The sequence below is a fragment of the Xenopus laevis genome, chromosome 7S (genome assembly GCF_017654675.1).
Source record: "Xenopus laevis strain J_2021 chromosome 7S, Xenopus_laevis_v10.1, whole genome shotgun sequence".
Classification (NCBI taxonomy): Eukaryota; Metazoa; Chordata; class Amphibia; order Anura; family Pipidae; genus Xenopus; species Xenopus laevis.
This window is the reverse complement of record NC_054384.1, coordinates 11,132,925-11,144,228: the sequence shown is the minus strand read 5'-3', so window position 1 is coordinate 11,144,228 and position 11,304 is coordinate 11,132,925.

The following is an 11,304-nucleotide window of genomic DNA, read 5'->3' as shown; positions in this document are numbered from 1 at the left end:
AGTATAAATCAGCTGTTCTAATTAGAGACACAGCTGTTAACTTAAACCCGGTTGTTCTCCCCATTAGGTCTGTATATATCAGCCTTGCGCATTCTCCACCATCATTTATTTTTTGTCTCTGCAATACCGCGCTGAACAGCTCTTAAAGGAGCCATCTGATAACTTGCCAAAAGAATTAGGGATGCACCGAATCCAGGATTCGGTTTGGAATTTGGCCAGGATTCGGCCTGTTTCAGCAGGAGTCGGATTCCGAATCCTTATCCTAATATGCATATGCTAATTAGGGGCGAGGAGGGAAATCACGTGACTTTTTGTAATAAAACAAGGAAGTAAAAATGTTTTCCCCTTCCCACCCCTAATTTGCATATGCAAATTAGGATTCGGATTCAGTTCTGTATACGGCCGAATTTTTCACGAAGGATTCGGAGGTTTGGCTGAAATACAAGTAGCATTGGAGAGCTGTGGTTTTTTTTTGGGGTGATATATATATATTTTGGGGTCAATATATATATATATATACCTATATATATATATATATATATATATATATATATATATATATATATATATATAGATATAGATATAGATATAGATATATATATATATATATATACTGTATAGTGAATAAAGTACCCCCTCTTGTAAAATATAAGGATATTATGAGTTACCGAGGAGTTTCATGACCATATAAAAACACGAGGCCTAGGCGACTTCTAATATCCTCATATTTTGCAACAGGAGGTACTTTATTTATTATAATACACAAATTTCAGTGAGTCACGTGACTGAAATGACATCAGAACTCACCGTTTATAACTGATGACATCAGAACTCACCGTTTATAAGGATATAATTCACAAGATATTCATGGCTTTTGTTTATTATATATATATATATATATATATATATATATATATATATATATATATATATATATATATATATATATATATATATATTAAAAAGCATCAGAAATCAGAAAGTGTTTTGGAAAATTCCCTGTGCCCAGTAGTAAAGGGGCTAGTGCTACTGCCCAATGTTAATGATTGCTGTGATCGTAAAATTGTGGATTTAATCTGATATCGATTGCTAACTAGAGGTTTGCAGGAGGCTGCATTTGTACCCCTAGCAATGGCACATTTTCTACAGGTTTCACTTTTAGCCAGTGTGACATAACACTAGGGATCTGGGCCACTAGAAAGAAAAGCCTTGGACCTCCACTTGAACATCTCACACCTCCTGCTAATGAATGGCAAAGGCAGGGGAGCTGGAAACATACAGTAGACCCTGCAACTATCCAACCCCCTTTTCATGCTACTGCTTTTACCCATTATTATTATTATTATTATCAACATGTATTTTTAGTGCACCAAAATATTCTGCAACACTGTAGAATAAGTGGGTTTATTCAAAGAACATAGACAATTACATACATAACGACCAGTAGCAGATACAAAAGGTGAAGAGGGCCTTCCTCAAAAGAGCTCACAATCTAAAAACGCACCCTTAAAGGCAGTCATGTGTTTAGGTTGACAGTGATCCATTCTAGACTTATTTTGTGTTGTGACTGAGAGTGAGGAGTTTAACTCTCCCAGACATAAAAATCTGTATAATAAAAGTCCTTTTCAAATTAAACATGAAATTCAAATTCTTTTTTTTTATTAAATCATTCATAGCTGTTGTAAACTCATTTAAGAATCTCAGCTGTCAATCAAATATGCCTTAGGCATAGAGGCGGGGCAAGCGATTACTTTCACTTTGGACCAGTTTTACAGTAGAACTAAAGGTTGTCCTGGCCTGGGGTCCCCAAGTCAGCATTTTGGAGATCAAAAACCTCAGCATTGGGAGGGTCAGGGGAATTTGAGGTGACAGGGGGAGTTTGCTACTGAAGATGACACCCCTTGTGCCATCTAGACCCACAAAGTAGTTTGGTGGAACCAAGTTGCCACCATCCTGACTTTAACCATCTTACAGAATTGAGTATCATGGATATTGTTGTATCATTTAAAGCAATGCTCATTCTGCCCCCCACCATTACCATCCCTCTGTCACTCATTGCCCTCTGGCTGCAAAGCCATAAAAGTAACTCTCTGTGAATGATAAATGCTAATAAGCGCTCGCCTCCGCTCCTAACTGGATACAAATTAGCATTGTGCATTTCCCCTCCTTTGTTTTTAACAGGATTATATTGTCATTTGCAATTAATGAACTGAAAATTGTTTGACGGCAACATTTATTGACAAGTAAAACGTTCGCAAACGGTGTAAAACTGGTGCAGGAAAGGCTCCCATGCAAATAAACCTCCCCTGATGTGTTAATGCCGCACTGAATGGAGATTTGCATGAGTCGAGGTGAGCCTGTTACAGTCACAATGGAATGCTTTATATCAGAAGCCACGGGGACTGTTCAGTATATTTTGGTTTCCTTAGCTGATTAGTTGGTTCGTTAGAGCAACTGTGGTTATAAACCTGACCCCTTATCAAAGATGTAACTGTAAGGGTGGTGGCACACGCTGCTATTCGGGGAGGTTAGTTGCCCAGCTAAATGCCTTCCCGCGGGCTAGAATGTAAATCGCCGGCGGGATCGGCTTTCCAATGTCGCCCGAAGTTTCCTTGTGATGCAATGTGAGTGCCAACCCGCTGATGATTTATATTCTAGACGGTGGGAAGGCATTTTGGGGAGATTAGTCGCCTGAAGAAAAGGAGATTTGTCGCTGGGCGACTAATTTCCCCGAATAGCAGCCGCACCCTTACTATGCCCACAGCAAAATCAGTTTTGGGCCCCCTTTTTAAGAATAAAAATATATTTAAATTGCTTCCAGTGTCAGTGTCAAGGGTGTAACTATAGAGGAAGCAGACCCTGTGGCTGCAGGGGGGCCCAGGATTTATAGAGGGCCCCACGAGGCCCTAATTAACAAGCAATTTCATCATATATTGGTAAAACAGAACAACCTCTGAATATGTTGGGGGGCCCTAAAATGAATTTGCTGTGGGGCCCAGGAACATCTGTCTTCGCTACTGGTCAGTGTCCTGCTGGTTCTTCTATACCTCCTGGTCCTTCTAATATTCACAGGTTCTGATTCCTCTATAGTTACACCCTGACCCTGTTCTAATAACTCTTGAAACTCTTGCAACTAGATGGTTAACAGACTAATCAAGAGGAATGCAAGGCATTGTGAGATTTGGGGTTTTAAAAGTCCGAAGCACCATTGCAGAAAGGGACTGCTGTCGTTTGCAATACCATTTAAAATAGAATTCATATTTTGTATAAATTCAATTTTGTAATAATTAAAACAAATACATATTGCAGAGTTTTTGGTTATTAATACCCCATTTAATAAAACTGACAAACTGACGGTGCTCCCTTGCCATTGAAAAATATACCGAGCAATACCGTTATTATGTTGCATTTATCAGCTTTGCCTCCTCACACATTCACAGGGCGCAAATATATATCTATATACAAGATGCAGTCATAATTCTGACTATCACTTTCTTCAGTGCTAAATCTTTTCCATGGACAAGAAGTGGCTTACTTCTGGTAAGGGCAAAAATAAATAAAAAGATGTTTTAAAAAGATTACAGTGTTACCATATACGCATACCACATCCATCACAAACACAACTTTATAAATAAATATATATATATACAGTATGAGTACAGAACATCGATAACATATGTCATTCAGGGTACTTATGTGAATGGGAAAATTAGGGTTCAACACGGCTTTTAAACTATATACAATACTGACCTCTAGTGTCCTTTAGTATAAATCTTTATGGTATCACAGGGCTGTTATATAGATGGAAATTGACATATTATTATCATTGTTTTATTTATAGAACATTAACTCTGCAGTGCATTACAGAGACTATATACATCATTCCCAGCAGTCCCTGTCCCAGGGGAGCTTGCAATCTAAGGTCCCTATCACATTCAATTCATGAGCCAGTTAACGCGCCTGTAGGTTTTTGGAGTATAGAGGGACATCATGGTGCCCAGGGGAAGCTCACATTTGAATGGGAAGAGCATACAGGCTTCTTGCTGTTATTGTCCCTGATAAAACGAGCCTGGAGTCCCAACACTAAAGGGCATAATAATATTGCTTAAATATTTCTAGAGCTTTCATGCTTTGGCAGTGAAAAGTTACTAATCCCAGTGAACACTCTCTAGTACAACAGTCTAGTAGACTTGACACAGTACTTTCCATGAACTTGTGGTTGTGAATCAAATGCAACATATACCAGGACTAATGACTTATCAGCCATGCAGCGTGGGGGATTCTACATGTGGCCCTGTGACAGCTCTGTCCCAGATGGCAGTCCTGTTTTCCATGTGGATGGGCCCTCAGTTCACCCAATTCTCCTAATTGACCCCTTTATAGAGCACAACTTTGCTACCATTTCCTACTGCAGTCTGGCCCATAAGACATGTCCTAGAGAAGCACTTCTAAGTAAATAGTTCCAGACATGCCTCCATTGTCCTGCTAATACCTCCCTTTGTTAATGGACAAAGATGGTCATTGCAGACACTGTACAAAAACGGGCGCTTTGTGTTTGCCATGAGATGCATCTGATTATTGCACTATTGTCAATAGTTTCTATGCCTGTCTTTGTAAGCTCTCATATGTGCATATGCGAGCATGTTGTTTTGTATACTCTTTATTAACCCAGGCACAGGCTTTCAATCTACAGTAATTTGCCGGGTTAATTAAACACTTGGGCGGCTGAATGGGCCTATCTTTGCCTTGTTCAGTTCCCCAGTCGTGTGCAGGACTCAGACCCTGGCTGTGTATTAAGCCAAACAATAGAGCAATCCTCTTAGACAAAGTTGTTTGGGATTCCTGTTTCTTGTGAATGGTTCTCTCTTCCCCAGCCCAAAACGTTCATGAAAAGAAAATGATCTCTGGCATGAAAAGAGAGAGGGAGGCCTCTTTATCGAGGGAAATTAAATAAATCTTTGGCACGACAGAAGCAGCACAGACATTTAATTACACTATTAAACAGACACAATAACGTGGCGCACACCCACCATTGTGCCTGGCTTGTTCAGAGTGCACAGTAGTCGGTAATGAGTTCTGAGTGATGTATGGACTGCACTATCCTCCCTTGCTGGCAGCGGGCATGACTGTCCTATGATATGAGAAGGAGACCTTTATGGCAGAAGGAGAAGAGAAGGAGCTGCAATTTTTATTCATATATTTGGAGTGTGCAGCCTAGGCTGCAGGGAGTTGTGCTACAACATGTCTGGAAGCAAAGGAATATATAAGGGCAACCAAGTTTTAGGGTGCGAAATAGATGCTTGTGCTCATAGACTATAGCCTTAGATCTGGAAGTTTATTGTGATGGAGTAGAGTCCTGCATGGAGTCGGGTACCTGCAAATACTGTATTTTACATGCTGTGAGTATTAGGCTTGGAATGGTCCTGGCATTTCAAGTACACAGAGGCCCAAACAGCCCCAACCAGGCCAGTAAATAGTGACTATATACGGCATCTTACAGTAGCCCCTCTGGATTGCCAGTCTAGGTCTGGTGGGTATAAGTGTGAATCTGTAGGCCCCTGGTCTTGATCTTTTTTCACCTCCCCTGTCTTCTAATAATATTGCTTCTGGTTTGCGGTGACTTCACTTCTGGTCTTGAGGTGGCCAGTAAGTATCTGATGATCAATTTGGGGATAAAACAGTTGCAGGTTGAAACAGGTCTAAGTGGAGAAAATGTAGGCTACGGGTCCAGGTGTGGGTCACGAGTCTGGGTTTCAGAAATTAAGTCCAGGCAGGACTCGAAATTGTGGAGTTGCTGAATTGCTGTTGTTTATATTTTATAAGCCAAGATTTGCTGCTATGTGTCAGCTCACTGAATTAGGCCAGGATCATCCAATTGCCAATGGTCACTGTGATCCTAGGAACAGAGATTTGTGTAGGAGGCAGTTGTAGGATCAAACACAGAGGGACAGAAGTTATAGTGCCCACGAATATATATTCTGCTAGCGACACATCATTAGAGTGCATATAAAAGAAAATTAGGATCTTGGTTTTGTTGTTTTTTTGCCTTTCCATATTAAATACTCTAATAATAACAGCAGTTTGCTCACATGGAGCTCGGTCTCCCACCAGCACTCCAAGCTCTTTAAAAAGGCTGGGAAATTAAAACACATTACAATTAAAATGAAGATATTAATTAAATTCTTGGGTAAACAGCAACGTTATACAGCTTCTGCTAACGTTGTAATTCCCAGTGGAATTCTGTAGTTTTTGCCTGCTTCTTTTTGGAGTGTGTGAGTCTTTATCTGGATAGTGGGTAGTTAAACCCCCAACAGTTTGGTTAGGCACCCTTACTTATGCCCCTAATATAGACAAATGTTGGCACTATATAATAAGTCTTTTATTAAAGGTTGGCTTCCCCTTTTATACACCAATCTGCACATTCAAATTAAAACGAAGTATTTTATGCGCTTGTATAACTGTGCATAACTGTATTTCCATTGTGCCAGGACGGTGGCTGGCCAATAATATTGGTACTCAGGATAAGCCCCTGCTAAGCGACTCACTTACATTTCCAGGGAGAAGAGCGGCTTTATAGCCGATATCTGTTGGACACACAATGTTACACAAAGCTGCACTGTTCCAAATTTAAAAGTAAAATCACACAGGGAAATCAACAGGCAAATGAACCCAGGTCCCGTGGTTCTTCACTTTGCATAGGGAAGGGGATGTTGCTTAAGATAAGAGCACTGTTGGATCTCTATTGGCTGGAGCTGGGAAACAAAGAATTATTTCCACTCAGTTCATTATTATCATTAAAAAGCGCAGGAAATATAAAGAGCAAGATCCACAGGCAAGATTACTAGAGATCTCTACCCAAGCCTCCCCAGCCTTATAAAGATGTCAGTGGCAGCAGTTATTGTATACAGCAACAATGGATGCACCAGTGGGTAAAGGCCAAGGAACAGGGTTGGCTTGGGTCTCCAGCAGAGGCCTACTTAGAATGGTCACTAGATGCAGATAATAAGTATGCACCACCTGCTGGCAGGCAAGGGTGATTCTGTTTATTAGCAGTACAAATCTGGAAGGCCTCTCAAAAGTGCTTGGTGTGCATCTGAGATTCATGAGAAGGCCTCAATGGATTTCAAATGAGTGGAGCAGATGTATTTTTGAACAAAGTTTACAGGACAGAGTATCTGATCTACTCATACCACGTTGTAGTTGCTATTTATGACTTACCTAAAGGTCCAATATTGGGTGAGTTGCCACTAGAAATGTTGTACATGATGTTTTGTGCTTCTGTACCAGCCCAAGGCAACCACATCCCTTTAGCAGTGAAGATACATGTCTCCAAAGATGCCCCAGTAGCTCCCCATCTTCTTTTCTGCTGATTCACTGCACATGCTCTGTGCTGCTGTCACTTACTGAGCTTAGGGACCCACTCACAATATACAGTACACATAGAATAGAAATGTCACAATATAAGGCTGATTAGTAATTAATACACATAATTACTACATGGCAGCACAGAAACCAGTGCAATTAGCATCAGAATTTAATAATCCTGTAGCATCATCTTATAATACAGACCAACCTCATTTTCTGCTGGATAATTTGCGACAACCCCTAAATTTAGCTTCTCAACAGCTGCTCAGAGCCCACTGAGCATGTGAGTGTCACAGACACTTTCCAAGATGGTGACCCCCTGTGACAAGTTTGAAGTCCTGGATCATTGCTGCTATTGACAAGCTGAAACTTTAGGCTGGTGCAATAAGCTCAGTATATAAAATATGGCAATTTTAGTCATATTCATTTTTAGGGTTTAGTACTCCTTTAATGTTGGCCAGCTGATTGTTACTGCTTGGTAGCAATGCCTGTTTTGGCTTACCTTTAAATATACATTTCAAAGTAAGGGCAAGCTCTTTGCAAAAGTGTTTTGCAGAGTTACAGTGGATAAAGTACAAGAGCACTAGGACACACAAAGGTGCAGAGCACATGAGTAGTGATTGGTGAATTTATTCGTTAGGTGCTAATTCGTGGCAAATTTCCGCGTTTCGCCGCTGTCGAACAAATTTGCGAAATTGCCGCGAAAATTCGCCATTGACGCTGGCGAAAATTCTGACACTGGCGACAAGTCTAGGCGCCCACATGAGCACAAGGCACCCCGATACTTAAGGTTGACCATAGGCAGGTAATAAATGCACGGCTCTGCTACACCTTGTGATTGTGGACACTCCCTTAAACTGCACATGCAATTTAACAGGTAGGTAGGAATCGGATATGAGAGACTGATCTGTCTTTGTGCCCCCTAGGATGCCCGTTATGAATATAGATATTTTGCGCGCCATTCTCTGGAAAGTGCACATGTGTATAAGCCCTTAAAGGAGAAGGAAAGCTACGGAGGCATTTTATTGCCAATAGATTAGCTGCAATAGTGCAAGCTAGAATGCTATATTTATTCTGTAGAAGGTTTTACCATACCTGAGTAAAAAACTCTAGAAGCTCTCGCTGTTGGTTTAGGATAGCAGTTGCCATATTAGCTTGTTGTGACATCACTTTCTGCCTGAGTCTCTCCCTGCTCACTCATAGCTCTGGGCTCCAGTGTTGGACTGGCACAACAGGATACCAAGAAAATTCCTGGTGGGCCCAGGTGTCAGTGGGCCCTCTTGCTTTTAACCATTTATCCTATTTCACGATCCATACCTATTCGTTTATGGGGAAAAATGCATGATAATGGAAAAATATAGTAAGTAAATATAAAAGACTAGAAGAATAAGAGAGAGGAGGAATAATAGTTTGGAAAGTGGGTCCACTGTCTAACGTTTTCTGGTGGGCCCACGGTCTAAATTTTTCTGTTGGGCCCCTGGCATCCCACTGCTGGGCTCAGATAACAGCAGAGAAGGGGGGGGGAAGAGATGCAAACTGAGCATGCTCAAGCCTGTGCCCTGGAGGTTTAAGCTGAAAACAGGAAGTCTGATACAGAAGCCCATGAGTACACAATAGAAGGAAAGAAATGCTGTGTTTCTTTTAATAGAGGACTCAGAGCAGCATTACTTTGAGGGTTTACTGGTATATTTCCTTCTCCTTTAAATCACTAAGAAATGCAAAAAGTCACATCGCTGCCCCTTTCTCCTATGGAAGCAACCTGTCTTCATAAAATGCTCCCTAGTGAGTCAGGCCACAAAGTGTCGGCTCAGTATATATCAGGTCCTTCTGTCAAAGACTAGGGATTCAATAAGCATGTCAGCATCCTCTTAAAAAGTCTTAAGGACAGTTAAACTTTTCAACATAATAATTGCCTAATGACTGACATCACCACACTCTTATTCAGCATTTGACTCTCTAAAATCAGAAATACCATGAATTAAAAGCAGAAAAAGGTCCATATAGAAAGCAGGAAAGTAGGGAAGGCTACTAGTAGGAAAAGGACGGCTCTCCGAATGCTTCTCACAGTAATGACCCTGCTGCCTCCCAGGGGTCTATTACAGAAGATATAGTAAAGCTAGCAATCATTTAATCCTCCTGATGAGCTAATAATGAACTCGCTGAGGAAGAATAAGGAGTCGGTGTCCTCATCCCTGAGATTTACCATTAATCACTAGGAGCAGCAGAATGGCAGCAGAGCCCAGTGGAAGAATCCCATTGCAGCTTTAACGTTTAATAGGAGAGAACATAAAATCAGCTTATACTCACAAACAACAACAATTTATGGCACTGTGATATCTGTTATACCCAGGCCAAAGACACAGAGCCCGGCACGGAAAAAAAAAAGCTTTCTAATCTGGAATGTTGTCTAAAAAAACACATAAAAAGTAAAATCTGTTATAATGAGTTCTGATCTATTTATAAGCAGCTAACCGTCAGCTTTGTTGCCATCATATTGAGTCATACACTCATTTCCTGACAGCCGATCCAATGGATACGAGGGTCTCTGTTCTGATCCAATCACCCCGTCAGCCTGATTTAACCCTTTACCAAGAAAAAGTAGAATATACAGTGCTTAAAATTAACATTGTGGCAGCATTGTGGTTTAGTGGCACCTGGTGAGATCAGGAGGAGAGGGACACTGCAAGGGTTAAACTATAGATTGTTCATCCAACTGGACACCGAGAAAATTGGTTTATGATTAATTACGCAACTCATTTTAATTGTTATTGTCTAGGGTAGGAAAAAAGTTTCAAAGGGGGGGCATGGAAAAGCATCCTACCATAAAGAGTGAGGGAAGCCATCGCTATTCTGATTAAAACTGCAATGGAAGTAACCCTACTGAGTATACAGGAATTAACTGAAAAGTATATGATTAAATCATATACAGATATGGAACCTGTTATCTAGACTGCTCTAGACCTGGGGTTTTCCAGATAACGTATGTTTCCAAAATTTGGATTTTCGTACAATAATTTTTATTGCTTTCTGGAAACAAAAAGGGTTAAAGAATACAGAAAAGAAAGGGGGGAGGGGAAAGGTATACACCAATGATATCCATATCTACATCACATGCAGTATACATATGTAGCAATGTAGTATCTCAATTTCAAAGTTACATTTGCTTATAACTGCCTATATATCCAGGAGCTCAGGAATTGACTGTACTCCGCGGAGTTCCTATATAAAAACCACCTAAGCCAGGTATCCCTAAAACTGGAATGCTGTTTCCCCGTGAATGTGGACAATTCCTCAAATGTAGCTAACTCGTTAACTTTTTCTATCCATGCCTTAGGGGTCGGAGGGGCTGAGGATTTCCAGAGCCTAGGAATTAACAATTTAGCTGCATTAAGGAGATGTCGCTCAGTGTGTAGTCAGGGACCCCCTCTGTGTTTTCCGCATCCCAAAATATTAGAATGCCGGCTGGTGAGACTGATAGATCTCTTCCTAGAACCTGGGAGCAAGCCTTCAAAATCACCGACCAATAGGGCCGTGCAGTCCCAAAATATATGCCCACATCAGTGTTGCATCTCCAGCAAATATTACTCGTGACAGGGTAGATCTTATGTAACCTGGAGTATATTACCATCTGCTTAAAATTTTATAATTAAGTTCCTGGATCTTACAGCATCGAGAACTAAACAGTAATCCGGGGATCCATTTTGGTAAGAGGTCTTCTGAGGCATCTAAAATCCCTCTCCCAGGCCTCACACTTATTACACAGCATATCGTATGGTAAGGAGTTTACATGTTTAGGTGAATTTGCACCACCAGCACACAACTTTTCAAAGGGCGTCAAGGAACGTCCCAGTTTATTAGAGCCCCTTAGATACCCAAAGAAATGCTTAAACTGGCAATATTGGTAATCTTGTAAATTTGCATTAGGCCTAGCCTGCTGGA